General features: G+C 35.6%; 1 long non-coding RNA gene across 1 annotated transcript; it reads left to right on the forward strand.

Annotated features, from left to right (window-relative positions):
- The first annotated feature begins 1,192 nt into the window (after positions 1-1,192).
- On the forward strand, positions 1,193-3,849 carry LOC113056561 (uncharacterized). Its single transcript, XR_003277711.1, has 3 exons — positions 1,193-1,234; positions 1,347-1,459; positions 3,169-3,849. It is a non-coding gene; the product is annotated as an uncharacterized LOC113056561 (long non-coding RNA).
- The last annotated feature ends 13,616 nt before the right edge of the window (positions 3,850-17,465 follow it).

The following is a 17,465-nucleotide window of genomic DNA, read 5'->3' on the forward strand; positions in this document are numbered from 1 at the left end:
TAAGCTGTCAATGGTTAATATTAGTTAACAATGAACAATAAATGTTACAGTATCTATTAATCTTTGATAATGTTAGTTAATGAAAAGTATGACAAATACAAAAACAACACATGCAACAATCAGTGACATTAGCCTACTTTATTAATGCAAGTCTTTCTGCTCTATTTAAATACATCTCTAAAGGCTAATTTGTCGGCGAAAAAATACTTTTAAAGACCCTTTAACAGACCAGCAGCAGAATCCCTGTCACTTTGAATCCTAACATATATCATAACACATGTCATAAATGTCTGAAATCGCAATTGCAATATACGATTATGACCAAAGCATCGTTGCAATTAAAAGCCGTTAACACAAACACACATTGTTTTTAAGAAAACATAAGTAAGTTAATATTTTTTTGACTTACTGCCAACGAATCTCGAATCCACCATACATCCGGAAGTGAATGAACCTGTACATGCGCAGTAACCCTAGGTATATAGCGCTTCTATACTCCTTGGTAACGCCAATATGTACGACGCGCATGCGTGTTAAACATATACCTTATGTCACATTGCGCATGCGCAGTAAACACATACGTGACGTACGTACGTGACGTCACCGCGCTACAGTCTGCAGCGACGGGTGTCTCATTAATTTACCTGTACAAAGGGTCCGTGCTTGATATCGCATAATGCCATCTGCAAAACATACATTTAAATTTAATATCAAAATCATTTGAATGTGACTCTATCGCCCTCTTGAGGACTGGAGTTTGTGACTTTATTGAAACTGCGCTCCATAAATTCAAAAACTAACCGTTGCGTCGTTTAACGTTAAGTTCGTTTTAAACAATTTCAAATAATGACTGAGATTTCACTGACAAGAAATAAAGGTAACTGAGCAATTCATCTTAATTACTGTGTATTTATCAAACATGAAAGAGCATTTCTTGGTTGTATAACAACAAGCGTTTGTTTCCTTTGTGCTAACGTTATCTTATATACTTTACATAAAATCTGCTATATTTAAACAAATATAGGTAATTTCATAATCATATTTAATAGTTTATGTTTTATGACATTTTCCCTACATTGAATATTTTCTGTATTTTATTTGTACATTTATTTTTATTCTTTTTAACTTTTATTTACTTATTTTTGTATTTCTTTTGAATGTATTTATTCATGTGTTTATTTATTTCCAGATTTATTTATTCATGTATTTTTATTTTTTCATGTGCCACAGAAAGGTAAGGAAAGAATTCCAGCATCAAATAGAAAAACCATCAGCACATGATAAAAATAAATGGTGTCTGTTTAATGCCCGTGTTCAGAAAATGTGCCTTAATTCTGTTGTTGTAGGACACTGTTTTAGTAACTAATGGATAATTAATCTAGAAACCTGCGTGTTGAAGCTCTGAGAGGCTGGACCAGAAAAACAAAGATCAACACACTGAGCACAAAGAGGAAAAAAAGTAAGTGCTGTCTGATTTCTCACATGGTTATCATCTGCCACAGCATTTCTGCTCATACAGACATTTATGCATGCCATAACATTCATTCTTTTAGTTTGCATACTTGTAGAAAACATATAAATAATATGTCTGCAACCATATGATTTAATTGTAACTGAGAAATTTTCACTTTTAATCTTATTAATATTGTGAATCAAATAAGAACATGAGGTTGTTTAAAGATAATTAATTCTGGATTATCAAATAGGCTATATTTGATAAACGATTTTTAAAAAGATATCCTATTTTAGGTTAAGTTTTAAAATAAATGTAGTTGTCCAAAGCGAGAAAAAAGCAGAGGATTGGTTTAAAAATCATATGTTGATTTTGTATGATGCGGGGAATCAAAGCTAGTGCATAATTGTGTTTTTTATTTTAATCTCTTGACCTGAGCCAAGCTTTTGACCATTTACATTACATGGGTTAAACTTTCTCTGTCCATAATGCGCTTTCCCTATAGTGAAAAATAATTGTATTAAAATGTATTCTTATAGGAACAGATGCAAACACACATTTGAATATTTGAATGCACATTGAATATAGAACAAATTACATTAATTTCAATTATAAAAATGAAAACCAGATTAATAATTTCATTTCATTTTAGGAAACTGTACACAAAATATGTGCCAAACTGAAAATTAAATAAATTATTTAATTTTAATTTTCACTGTGACAATGAAATTTTAATGCCTGAAGCTTTGAAATTATTTATTTCAGTAATTTATTTTTTACTTACATATATATATATATATATATACACACACACATAACTTTTCTAATATATTTATAAATATATACATTTTTTATTTTAATCTTTTATATTCTTTTTTAATTTATTTTTTTGTTTTATTTAAATTTTGTATTAATGTATGAACAATTTGGGCATAGCTTTGTATATCTATTCGTTAGTCTCTAATGTATCATTATTTATATATATATACATATATATACATACATATATATATATATATATATATATATATATATATATATATATATATATATATATATATATATATACACACATACATATATATATATATATACACACATACATATATATATATATATATATATATATATTATATATATATATATATATATATATATATATATATATATATATATATATATATATATATATATAAATGTGTATATATATTATATATATTTACATTTTCATGACATAGAATCTGAAAATATAAAATTTTGTTAATGCAAAAGTATAATTTCCCATTCTAAGTACTGGGTTAAATATTGTAATTAAAATAAAACTAGAAATTGCTGTTGCATGGCTTTTGACATCAAGCATGAAAACAACTAGGAAGCTTCAAACCATGAAAGGTTATGAGCCATCTTTTTTTTTTTTTTTTCAATAGCTCATTACCTTTTTTTGTCCGTGATACACAATAGACACAATGAGAAAGTAACTGCACTTGCTGTTTGCTCCACAGTGGGTCTCTGTCTCTCTCTCACACAGACAAGCACAACACTTCTTGTCTCTCTCTACCAAACCTCTGCTCTGCTGTACTTTCTCTGTCTTTTCTTCATGCATTTCATGGTCATCATCTTTTCGATAACGTTGAATCACAGTTGCTGTATAACTCATACAGTACATGCGTGTATTTATTTTCACACCATGTTTTCTCTCTCCATTAAATCTCCAGTTTGGCTTGCCGGAGTTTCCATCTGTTGGAGTCACTGAAGTCGAGTCATCTGAGGTCACTGATGGAGTCGTTCTTCACGCAAGAGTCCGAGCACGTGACAGAGTCTCGTCTAGCTCCATGAGTTTTGATGTTTTTTTTTCCTCCTCTCTGAAAGAAGTGACAGGCCATAAAGGAGAAGTGACGTGGAGGAGTTATTCACTGAGGCCTGTGGTATTCCATGTGTGGTTATCTACATCTTAAACTTGTCACAAACTGCTGAAAAGACAAACTTAAAAAAAAATTACAATACACCACTATAGCTATAACAAGGTGACAGCTGACAACTTTCTGCACAGTCACAGAGCATTTAAATCTAAACACACACTCGTGATTCAGAGAGGTTGTTGTTGTGGTTTTCAGGGTGTTCACACTAAATAAAAAGTCGTCTTTTAGTTGTTTTGACGGATTTATTAAAACGGACTATTCCCCAGTATTTTCCATGCTGTAATATTCTGAGAAGTCATAAGCCGCCCCCACAGTAGTAACAAATTTAATTGCTAGAGAAGAAAACCAGAGCCTATGACTCGCTGATCATCTCAATAAAAAGCAGCTCAAAGGCTGTGTTCTTGGACTTGCCTGCATTATCAGGATAATCAAGATATGCATCCACAGAATTTTTTGTGAATGCATCCTCTTCTGTGTTAAAAAATAAAAAAATTAAAATAAAAAATAAGGTCACTTTTTGAATTGTTTCTGTAAAATTGTTTCTGAGTTTCAAATTCAGTGAAAAGTCATTTCAAGCATAATCATCATGAATGATCCATTGCTTGCGTTATCAATTGTTGGTGTCACTTCAGAGAACTTGTGCAGATATTATAAACAGTTATTGTTATGTTTTAATTCTTAATTACAATATTTGAAACAACTTAAAAGGTCTGAAAATAACTTAATTTGGTGGAGTTATGACAGGCTGGAGGTAATCCTAACTTTAAGAAGTTATTTAAGGAGAGTTTCAAGAATTTGAATACTTAAGTTTTTGTCTTTAAGCAATTGTTCACCCTAAAGTGAAGGTTTGCAGAACATGTACTCATCCTCAGGCCCTCTGAGATGTTGATCTGTTTGTTTCATCATCGGAACAAATTTTGTATAAAGTTAGCATTAGAAACACAGCTTTTGTCTTCTCCAGTTAATTGTTGGACTGGTGTGCTGTGGATTATTGTGATGTTTTTATCAGCTGTTTGGACTCTCTTTCTGACGGCACCCATTCACTGCAGAGTAATGGAATGCTACATTTCTCCAAAACTGATGAAGAAACAAACTTATCTACATACTGGATGGCCTAAGGATAAAGACATTTTAAGCAGGCCTGTTTTGCATCTAAAGTTTCATGCCAGTTTGATGACTGTTGGCATGAGGCAAGAAAGTCATGGAAATGCCTCTTCCATGCAAGAAAAGTCAAAGATAAATAGTTTAAATGCAAGTCAAAAGCACCGGTCTGGGACATTCCTTCTCAACATTGCATAAAGACAATTCCCTAATATCCAACTAGGCTTTATTCCAGAGCAGGGCAGCTTTCCTCTGCTCCTCATCCTGACCGCAGATCCTGCTTCTGGTGACCTGCAGGGAATATCTGGCCGTGCTGCATCTGGACAAGAACGAATCCAACAGCAGGTCTGGGATTTACACCAGCGCCTTCTCTAATCCACATCTTCAACAGGTCGGTGTTTGGGTTTGTTTGATTGATGGTTTGTGGACAGAACATTATAGGTTCTTATTTGAATGTGCATGGTCTCGGTAATCACAGCCTGCGCTGACTCCACATTGACTGTGCGGGATGTGAAAACAGGCATTAAGAAGATAAGTAAGCAACACTCACGTAAGGAGGAGGTTTCCTGTATGGCACTGGACGTAAATCAGCACAGACTCATTTTTGCAGCCACGAATGGCACTATTAAAGCAAGTGTGAGAGTTACTCTTAAGATTAATAATAGCAAAGTCCTTTAAAGCGAGTAATTTCACTCGAGGGCTTTCTTTGAAACACCTTTCGGACAGCTATTTCAGGTACATCTCTTTGAATAGAAAACATCAAATTCTCCAAAGCAGTTCACCAAGCTTACAATTAAATATCATATTTATAATCACCATTAAAATCTTAGAACGGCCATCTCTTAAATGTATTTTCCTGTGCTCAAATATCTTTAAAAACCATATTTTTTCAGGCTAGAGCAGCCAAATTACTGGGGACAATCCATTATTTAAAAGCCAGCACTATTCAGCCATACTGTGCATTGCACTTTCTCCCATTCATAAGTAAAATGAGTGGACAATCTTTGTAATTTTTAAAGTCTTTAGTAGTAGTCAGCATGCAAACAGATGCAGACAAATGGCAGCAGACACCTTTGTATGTTTTTCTCAAAATTATTGTGTTACCCATCAGTATCTGTTGATGTTATTCAGAGCTTATTTTCAGTGATTGAACGTGTTGAATATCCAGTTTGGGTGTTGGTTTGTCTGAAATGTTACATACTGTAATCTGGTGACCATCTGTGTCTGATGGTGCAGTGTGAATTGGCTTTACATAGACTGCAATGCAAACATTTCCTGTAAAGGCTGAAAAACACATGTGATCTTTAAAATATTAACATTAGGATCATAAGATTAAGTTATATGCTGAGGAAATCACGTCTCAAATGCATTAAGCAGCACACTCATCTGACCAGAGGGAAAGCTGCTTTAAACTGTATACTGAGTAAGTTTGAAGCGATTTATGTAAAGCACGTCTCCAGTTCAGAACATGTTTTCCACAGCAGCTCAGTCTGGAGAACTGGAGATCTCAAAGACATTTACTGAAGTGTATCTATGAGAACAGGAGATCTATGTAAAAGCAGACCTGTCCTGGACGTCTGGTCATCAGCGCAGCGAGGATATCCTGGCCATGGATCACTGTCCAGGTCTGGGACTTCTGGCTACTGGGAGCTAGAGATCATTATATGGAGCCTGGCTCTTCAGAAGCCCATCACACGACTGCAGACGATGCACCAAGGGAAGTTAGTACGAAATGAGCCTGCCAAAAATAGCATTTTCCTTACTTATCTTAAATGTTGTAAATGGTTTAATGTACTAAGTACACACACAGTACTAAACACGGACAATTCTCTATGCATTTAACTATTTTTGGAAAATAAGTATTCAGTGGCTTGTGAGCCAATCATAACACAGGTAATTTACAAGTACAAAAACAGCCTGTTTTGCTGTAAGGGTCAGAGAGAGGGTGGAAACTATTGTTTCTGGATAATAAACCATGACTAACAATATAAGTGGATTTCAGGAGGGAAAATAGTATGATAAAATGTCCCAAAAAAGTGTAGAATGTGCCCTTTTTATGCATCCCTGCAATGTGCGCTGTAATTATTTACATATGTTGTTAAATTAAAGTTGCATGATTGATTTACCAGCATTATTCCCATTTGCTGAGAGTCACTGCATACATAAATCATGCACAGTGAAATATACATATAAAATGACTGTCTAGAGTATGGTTCTCAATGGGTTTAAAAAAAGAGTTTTTCTACAGACTTTCATCTAATGTTTAATTCAGTGTTAGTTGCGGTGTCTTTGTCCATATTTTTTCGATTTAGCGGTAATAATGTTTAAATGAAATATGTCTGCTGGTGGAGCATCTGTGGGCACACGGTAAACATAATAACTGAGAGGAACTGATGACAACTTAACACATCATAAACACCATAATACAGACCATTTCAAATTGAGGACTCTGTTAAATTGCACTTTACTTCAGAAACCACAATGTATGGGGGGAAACTTTGATGCACCTCCATTAAAACGTTTAGGGTAAGTAAAGAAAAATAAAAAATAAATACATACTTTTATTAAATTAATCAAAAGTGAAAACAAATAAACAAAAAATAACAATAAATGCTGCTATTTTAAAGTTTCTATTCAAAGAATCCTGAAAAAATTATGTCACAGATTGCACAAAAATATGAAGCAGCACAAGATAAGCACAACATTTATAATAATCAGCATATTGCAATGATTTCTGATTTTATTCAGCTTTGCATCACAGGAATAATAATTTAAAATATATTAAAATTGAAAACTTTTGTTTTAAATTGTAATAATATTTCACCACATTACTGTTTTTAACTGAATTTCTGATCAAATAAATGTGGCATTGGTCAGTATTATAGATAATAAAATATACTATAGAATCCCAAAATGCAATGCCACAAACACTCCACAATACTGAAATAGCTGAACATCTTTTTCTCTGACTCAGTTTCTGGGTGCACAGATATTTGTCTGGTTAAAAGCACAAAACAGAAGATTAATGACTTGTTTTGGCGATCCTTTCTGATGCAGGACAGTTCTATGCGCCTGATGAATTTGATAAGAGTGTGATGGGTTTAAGCACAGACCTGGAAGTCACCGGAGACACCCCCGGATCCATCAAGGTCTGGGATATCTCATGGAGGTATGGAAATGAACCTTTCTGCATTAGGACGAATGGCGAAAGGAATCTTAGTTTACCTTATTTAAGTCTCGATTTAATGGCATATGGGATGAGTGTCTCTCTCAGTTGACAGAAGAACTTGTTGCACTCTTGGAGGGGCCATGAGACGGCGATAGTGAGCGTTGAGGTCCTGGTTCTACGAGTCTCAGCTTTTTATTCTGAGTGTGTCTCCGGGCCGCTCAAGATGGTTGTGTGGGCTGTTTTGTGTAACCTAGACACTTATCAAACCAACAGGTATAATAGCGCATCTGTTATTACAAGCCAGCTCACACAGTATATGCGTTTGGGTGTGCAAAGCCCAGCGCACTTCCTCTGACCAATCTTATCTTCCCTTGTTGCCCCACGTATTTACAAAGTAACCCGGAAAGGCTATCCTGGCTGCTTTTGACCACTTTTTTATACAGTTTTCCATATTTTCCTACCTTAAAAAATACAACCCACGTGAATTGCGTAAAAAAACATGGCTTGGTTCACAGTAAAATCTGCTGCACACAAACTACTGGATCTTGGCAAATGCTGTGAGATTTGATTGCTTATAATGTGCATTTGAAAAATAATCATTTATAATTTTGTTGTCAACAAAAGAGAAGCTTTGTTTTTTTTTTGTTTTTTTTAAATCTCTATGGTTTATGTTTGACAGCAAGGAATTAAGACATTAGTATGTCAAGATATAAGTATAAATATTTTATATATTTTTTATATTATAAAAAAATAATATAAAATATTATAATTTACTTATTTGGTTATATATTTACTAAATTTCATAAGAGATATATTTTTAAATAAATTTAAGTTGAAATAAGTTTTGAAAGTTTTTCTTTACAAACTGACTTTTTTTTAAATTGATCGTGTTTTAGGTATTTTTGTTTAGGCATTTTTCATATTTTAATATTAATAACTTTATATTCTATATTTTTTTTTATTCTGTATTCTAGATTGTGTGCTCCAGTTTAAAGCCTCTTATTAAAGTTGTGCTATTAGTTCTGGATCGGATTGCATCTAATTCTGCAGAAAAGCAAGAAGATAGTCAACCCAAAATAGAAGATCATATCTCAGGCCAGATGTGAGTCTAACAACTGGTGTGTCTGTAGAATATTTGATCAATGTTCACATTTGAGAGTTTTTAACAAATAAATCCCCACACTGAAAGTTAGTCAGTGATACATCTGCAGTTTAAGCATGTGGCAGAAACGTCAGCAGTGTGTTGAAAGATAAGTCCAGAGGGACCGTTCTTTTGGTTATTATTTCTGTTATAGCCCGAAAATTTCTAATGCTTACAGAAAGGCAGGGGAAATGGGACATCTGTCAATGTGTCTAGTGAAGAGCCAATCCACAGACTTCCTCCCTTGAATCACTAGACTGCATCAATCTGTTTAGACTCGCTTTGGAACGAATCCATCACATATACTGAGAAGAATATAAAACTGCTTCTGCCTTAAAGAGACAGTTCACACACACATTTTTTTTTCATCACAGACCAAATATTTGTTATGTAACAAAATTGCCCTCTTGATATGAGTGTTTGTAGGTGTGTGTGTGTGTGTGTGTGTGTTTGTGTGTGTGTGTGTGTGTGTTTGTGTGTGTGTGTGTGTGTGTATACAGGTGCTTCTCAATAAATTAGAATGTTGTGGAAAAGTTCATTTATTTCAGTAATTCAACTGAAATTGTGAAACTTGTGTATTAAATAAATTCAGTGCACACTGACTGAAGATGTTTAAGTCTTTGATTCTTTTAATTGCAATGATTTTGGCTCACATCTAACAAAAACCCACCAATGTACTATCTCAACAAATTAGAATATGGTGACATGATTGACATGACATGACAATTAGCTTATCAGCTCAAAACACCTGCAAAGGTTTCCTGAGCCTTCAGAATGGTCTCTCAGTTTGGTTTACTAGGCTACACAATCATGGGGAAGACTGCGGATCTGACAGTTGTCCAGAAGACAATCACTGACACCCTTCACAAGGAGGGTAAGCCACAAACATTCATTGCTAAAGAAGCTGGCTGTTCACAGAGTGCTGTATCAAAGCATGTTAACAGAAAGTTCTGCTCATAGCCCAAGTTGCTTGAAGTCCAGTGTTAAGTTTCCAATAAATTTTGGAGCACTTCATGCTTCCTTCTGCTGACCAGCTTTTTGAAGATTCTGATTTCATTTTCCAGCAGGATTTAACACCTTCCCACTCTGCCAAAAGCACCAATGGTTAAATGACCATGGTGTTGGTGTGCTTGACTGGCCAGTAAACTCACCAGACCTGAACCACAGAGAGAATCTATGGGCTATTGTCAAGAGGAAGATGAGAAACAAGAGACCAAACAATGCAGATGAGCTGAAGACCACTGTCAAAGAAACCTGGGCTTCCAGACCACCTCAACAGTGCTGAAATGAGTCAGTAATTAAAGCAAAAGGAGCCCCTACCAAGTATTGAGTACATTTACAGTAAATGAACATACTTTCCAGAAGACTAACAATTCACTACAAATGTTTTTTTTTTTTTTTTTGGTCTTATGAAGTATTCTAATTTGTAGAGATTTCGAGATTTTGTTGAGAATTGGTGGGTTTTGTTAAACGTGAGCCAAAATCGTCACAATTAATGGGAACCAAAGACTTAAACTACTTCCGCCTGTATGCACTGAATTTATTTAATACACAAGTTTCACAATTTGAGTTGAATTACTGAAATAAATGAACTTTTCCATGACATAATTTATTTTAATTTATTGAGATGAACCTGTATATTAGGTTTAGTGTGTTATGGAAATTTTGTTTATTTATGCGTCATATATGTGTCAAATGTCTAATATTTATATCAAATGATATGCGATATCACACACAAAGCGAGAGCAATATCACACCAGTACTGTTTATGTCCTGAATAACATGAAACCAATCTGATTTTGTTACCAATGACTTTCATTGTATGAGCAAAAATACTGAAATGTTTCTCTAATTATCTTCTTTTATCCTCTCTATCAAAATCAACTGTAGGCGGCATATCCCTCTCCGGTCAGCGCACAAACTACCTAGTGTTGTTTGGGAGGCATGACACACACTGTCAGTTTAAATGTAAGTTGATCTCTTAACCTGGCATACATTTAATATACTCTCACATTTTTATTATTCAAATCTGTTAAAGGATTGTTGGGCCGCATTAATTAGGTCAACGAGAACCGGAAACACTCCCCATAACACCCAATGTACTCGCTACATCATAAGAAGAACGGCATTTACGCTAATATTAGTCTGTTTTATTCTTATTGCGAGGTCACTGTTACATGTCCTCTTGCATTATCGATACTTTTTTTCATTAAATACTACTTTGATGTCATACTAATTTACTAGACTTTTGACCTTTAATTTAATCAAACCTAATTTAAGACTCTGTGATCGAACGTAGCTCAGAGATCAAATGTGATTGCTAAATTATTTTTTTTGTGTTTTTTGTTCTGTAAAGAAACAACACAAGGGAGTGTAAATGAATTCAGAATACATTTTTATTTTTATGTGAACTATCTCTTTGCTACATGTGTATTTGTGCGACTGAGATGCATTGATCCACTTAAAGCTGGTTAATGTTTGACACCATTATGTGACCACGTCATGACGTGCATATGCACATCCTCACTAACTATCCTTCACAAACCTAATTTGGCAAGCATTTGTGTGATTTTGTCAGTCATTGATTGATGCCTAACCATGATACATTACCATTCCCACAGAGAGCGTACCAGTCCAACCAAACTAGAGGAGCAGGGGAGGACAGAGCAAAGCCAATCACGTGTCAGCGCTGGACGTTTTATCTGCTGGGGTGAAAGTTCAGAAGTCGCTGGGACATGCCTTAGTGCAGGTGATAGTCAACAACCAGGTGGACTGAAACACTCACCCCGGACATTTACAGTGACCACTTAATGACCAGAAATGTTTGGGGTCAGTAAGATTTTTACTCTGCAAGGTTGCATTAAAGTGATCAGAAGTGACATTTAGGCATTTATAATGTTGCAAAAATTCTATTTAAAGAAAATGCTATGAAGCAGCACAGCTGTTTTCAACATTGATAATAATCAGGAATGTTTCTTGAGCAGGAAATCAGCATATTAGAATGATTTCTGAAGGATCACGTGACACATTCTACAATGTATACACATAGATTAATGTATAAATTGTAATAATTCACAATATTGCAGTGTTTATATGATGCAGCCTTGGGGAACCGAAGAGACTTCTTTCAAAAGCATTACAAAATCTTACCGATCACTAAATCTGCACTGACTTCTCACCTCAACATCCATTATAGCAGCATTACTTAAAAAGTATGTGACTGTAAGACAGACAGATAGACGGGATCTGGCAGTTTGCTGAGCTGACTTCTCTCCCAGCCTGCACTAAGTCCTCGTCATGCCAAAACCAGCGATTAACTGAGCCTCCCTACAGAGCTGGGTGTGTTACTCGGCTCTTGCAGCTGTCTAGACACTCGTCGGAGAATTAGATGTCTGCTGAAGCTCAGACTTCCTCCAGTATCTTCTTGAGCACTGATCTTTCATAGCAGCTGCACAGGGGATTCTGGGACAACATGTAGAGAAGAAAAAGTTTAATTGAAAAAGTCACCCTTTTTTACTTTCATGATAAATGTCCTTGGACAAAAAGAAAATGCTTCATTTCTCAGAATTACTTAGAAACTAATTTTCTTATGATGTGAAAATGAAAAATAATATTGAACAAATATTTATACATATAAATGTTTTCCATCTTCCAATGTAATAAAATCTGACTTTTGGCCTAAAGTGTGATCCTAGCTTATTTAGTCAAAAATGGTCCATTTAGACTAGAAAATACACACACACACAAACACACACACACACACACACAAACATACACACACACGTTTGTTTTTGTGTAAAGTGTGTTCATCCCATAGGTGTAATGGTTTTTATAATGTCCTATAAGGCCCTACACCAACCCTACACCTAACCCTAACCCTCACAGGAAACTTTGTGCATTTTTACTTTCTCAAAAAAACTTATTCTGTATGATTTATAAGCGTTTAGAAAAATGGGGACATGGGTTATGTCCTCATAAGTCACCCTCTCCTTGTAATACCTGTGTCATACCCATGTCATTATACAGAGCTGTGTATACACAAAAACATGCCCACACACACACACACACACAAACAAAATCCAGTTGGAGATGCTTTTATTTCACTAAGAGATGGGGACAAAACTGGCCATGAAGAAATGTGATGAAGACATATCCACACCATAAAAGCCCAACATACCTGTGGCTACATGATACTGGGCACTGACTGAAAGGTCTGCAAAACCAGCAGAGAAGAAAAACTAAAATATAACCAATTTTACTTTACCCCTTGTGTGATGAGAACAGCACCAGAGTTTCACTTTCAGCATTTGTTTGTTTGTTTCCATGAACGCCTCAACACACTGAAGTTCTGCTTGGCTAGTGAAGCCTTTGGTGAGGTGGAATGAGAAGACTCAAATGTTTTTTTCTGACTGGAAAAGAAATAAAAAAGCGAATCACGGAGGACGGTGAGTTTATGGTGAGAGAGTGCAGATGCATCGCCAGCGTCGGCGTGTGCCAGGATGGGCTACTGACTGTAAAGACATTGTAAGGCAACCACATCACAAACGTCAGACACACAAAAGTCTCCACCACAGTGGAAAAAACAGCTTTGAAAATCCTCATCTAATTTAAACGAGAAGCAGTTGAAAGCATTTTATTCACATGTTCACCACAAGCGTATGAGAACCATGACTGTAATTAGAGATAAAACTGTTTCTAGAAGATCAATGAGCGAGAAGATACGGCAGATTTCCTCAAGAGGAACTGAAATGAGCTTTTGCATGCTCTCTTCTGAAGCTTTTCTCTATTGTGAAACACTAGATATGATGGAGGTCACCAGTGTTTTTTTTTTTTTTGCACAGGTCAGTGACTACACAATGATTCACATTGTTCTGCACCTCACTTTTTTTTCAATAGACATGGTTTTCCATGGCTGTATTATTTATTAGAATATTAAGTCTAAACATTTTAAAAACATGTAGGTATTTTAGCCATACATTTCTTTTCTTTTTTTGTGGTTGTGAGGTATAGACGTTCTTTTAGGTCGTAGTAATGCACTGGTTATTATGCCCTTGATTTGATTGACAACATTAACAATATGTCTTTCTGAACAAACAAATACAACTACGCAAGACACAAACAAGTGTGTACAAAACACTGCATGGGGAGAACGAAGCACTTCGACAAGAGGAAGATCATTAAGAGAACTAATGACTAGTGAGTACTAATTAAAAAAACAAGGAAAGTAATGAGGAGCACAGACGAGCAACAGGGAAAACAAAACCAGTGTGCAATGAAACTAAACAGAGACTGTTACACCTACAACAACATTATAGCAACAATTTAGAACAACCATATAAAACAACAACACCCTAGCATCACCCAGGATTTTGCACAAGCTATTACATACACGTCTGTAAAAATATAACTATGCATGTGTCACCCTGAATTGACCTGGAAGTTACACTGTAGCGCACAGGGGCAGTATATATACCAGTTAGCAGCCTGTGATTGTACTTGGTGAAAGCACATTTAGACCATAGCTGCAGTCCAGACCTCGGAGAGGAATGTGTCCACTGCAGCACCGCAAAGACATACACAGCTCCAACCAAAATAAACACCTCCCTGGACATAAAACTCTTTAAAATCCAAAATGTGGTCCAAAAAACAAGCAGCCAGGTACCTCATTTGGAAAAAAGGGAACATAGGTAACCACCAAATGTATAATTTATGGTGTTCAGATTAAATTTAAACCGTTGTTATGTTCCATAAGACGTGGTTTTGAAACATTGTTTCCTCTAGATCTTATAAAGTCACAAATAGTGCATTTACAGTAATTCTATGCAGTGTGTACTAATCCAGTTGTTAATTAAATGCATATCAGAGTTGGGTCTTTTCTGCAAGAAATTACAGGGTACTGTTTGACTCATTAGTGTTCCCAGATCTTGCTATAAAAAACATCAAATAAGAACAGGCCAATAATAAACTTAAACCCAAACACATTATCTTGGAAATTATCCACGTTCCAAAATATAGTGACCTACCTACTTTACTAACCATGAACTGGAGCGCTTTATAAGCTGAGGCCAAAGACGCTTCATAAGTGTGGCTTGTAATAAGTGGACATGGCAACCCTTCAAGAGTTCACTCTGCAAAGAAGCCTTCGAAACGAGAAAAAAAAAAAAACACGACGGCTCTGTTGATGGTGGTTTAGATGAAATCTACGAACATAATGAGTTTGACTTTGGTCGCCGTTTACCAAACGTGTGAGATGCCAAGATGTTGTTTTGGTTACAACATGTCAGTCAATGCATTTTTGAGAGAGAGTTCTGTTCACACACAAAATGATAATTTAGGAGATTCACATCCATGTTTAAATGCTCCTGTCACTCCAGAAACTTTACTCTGTGTACGTGGCCATAGAAGCCACAAACAACACTCTAGCAAAGAACACCCTAGAACCTGCATAGCAATAAAATACAATAAAAATGGTCCCAAACTCAGACGGCCAAGTGCCTCAAATCATCTGAAAACAAATTATTTCCAAGGAACTACAAGCTTTAAAATTTGTGGGATTCAAATCAAATTTAAACAGTTATGGTGCATAAGACACGGTTTTGGCTCGTTGTTATCTCTAGAGCTTATAAAGTCACAGATAATGAGTCGTTTAATTCATGAAATATCACAAGCGCAGTCAGCACTGCTTCACCTGCACCTCTTGTCCTCTGGCGCATCGCAAGCCGATCGTTCATCATCCGAACATGAGCACAGCTCTGCACCGTGATTTATTAGTTGTTCCATCTATCCATTCAAGAAGAAGTGGACAACTGTACGCACAAATGTGAAATGTGATTGGCCTGCTCTCGTCTCTCGTCTGGGAATTCAGAAACTCCCTCTCAATGTGGAATGCATTCATCTGACAAGTGAGTACAAATGATGCCGTGTGAGAAGTTCCTCTTGTCACAGATGCTATATGCATGCATATATCTGTTTCTTTGTTGACTAGGAAACTTTCCTCACAACTTCTCACCGAGATTTCCCAAAAGCCAGCTTTTGACATGCCGTTATATAATTTGTTGAAAGAATTCCTGGAAGCTTTGGAGCTGCTCTGCATGAATAATCCAAGACAGATAACGAAGAGTACAAGTTAACATAGCACAAGGCTTTGGAGGACGAACAAAACAATTTTATAAATCAAGCATCAGTGACACTTCAAATAAGGCAGAAAAATGAAGTGCAATGTGAGTGTTCCTGATCCGAATCCAACAGCATGAAATAACTCCACACATATGAACGTCACAGTATAGAGGTGGCTGATGAAATCCCTCTAGAATTACCCAGAAGCCACCTCTCTCTGAAAGTACTGTAAATGCTGGCACTCGGTCAAGATTGAGGTCATCTGGTAGCAGGGATGGATTGGGTGTTACCCAGATACTTACTGTTCAGTGTTTTCAAACATCAACAACAGCTGCAAACAACATGTGATTTCATTCAAAAAGACATGTTTGTTTTCGAGCATGAAGGGGATCGCATTTCAAAATAGCATTGGATTTTGGACTCATCCACCCGTGCAGTGTTGGGAAAGACCTGCTTTTTTTTTTTTTACACTCAAAAAAATATTCAGGCCTAGACTTACTGTGTAAGTCAGTGTTGGTCAATGGCTGTTCATTCTTTAAAATATCTTCTTTTGTGTTTGGCACAACTTGAGGGTGAGTAAAATATGACAGAGTTTTCAGTTTTGGGTAAACTTTCCCGTTAAGACTTGGATTACATTTTAAATTTCCATTTGGATTACAGTTTTCACATACACTAATAAATCTAATGTGATGCATATTTGTCAGTCATATATAAACGAAACATAATAAAGAGGTAAATTAAATAGTACTAAATGTATTTTAGATACACAGTTCTCACCAAAAAATGATTTTGTTTCAATTTTAATTAGTTAATTATCACCAGTATGGCCATTTTTTTCATAGTTTTTACTTGAATAAATGTAATTATTTTCCCAACAAACAGATTAATGCTGATTCTAAACTGTTCGAATCAATGCATTTAGGAAAAACAGGATTATTTAAATAAAAATAAAAGTAGATGCACATTTTTTTTAGTGCTGAAATCTTATGTTTCGTACTTGTTTCAAATATGCATTAAACTTTAATACAAATTTATTAGTTTGCCAAAACTCTATAATCCAAATGGATAAAAAAAAATTATATATATATATATATATATATATATATAAATGTGCAATTCAAATACATAAATCTTAATTTTTCATCAAAAGCCTCAGAAAAGTGCATGTTTTCTGAAAACCTATTTTTAGGCTTCATTCTGTATCCCTTTCTTTGTTTTTGTAGATTTTTTCCTTCTCATCCCAAAGACAAAATAGTTGTCTGGAAAACTCCCCCAGTGCTTCCCATCCACCTCACACAGCTGTGTGCTGTGCTGTTTCAATGAAACGTGCAAATTTCACCAGTAAACGTTTGAGGCTGAGAAAAAACCCAGTCCTTTTTATTTCCCGACTGAAAACACTCAGTTTATGTGCGCTGGCACTCAGACCTGCTTTCCGACTCATTCCCTGCCTCTCCCTCTCCGTCTCCCTCCAGCGTGTGTGTTTTTTGATTGGAGGCTGTGTCTACATGGGAAGTGGGAAGGTGCAGCTGGAGTGCTGCCCGAAGGAAAGGAAAGCGCACAGCTTCC

This window comes from Carassius auratus, chromosome 37 (genome assembly GCF_003368295.1).
Source record: "Carassius auratus strain Wakin chromosome 37, ASM336829v1, whole genome shotgun sequence".
In the NCBI taxonomy this organism is placed as follows: domain Eukaryota; kingdom Metazoa; phylum Chordata; class Actinopteri; order Cypriniformes; family Cyprinidae; genus Carassius; species Carassius auratus.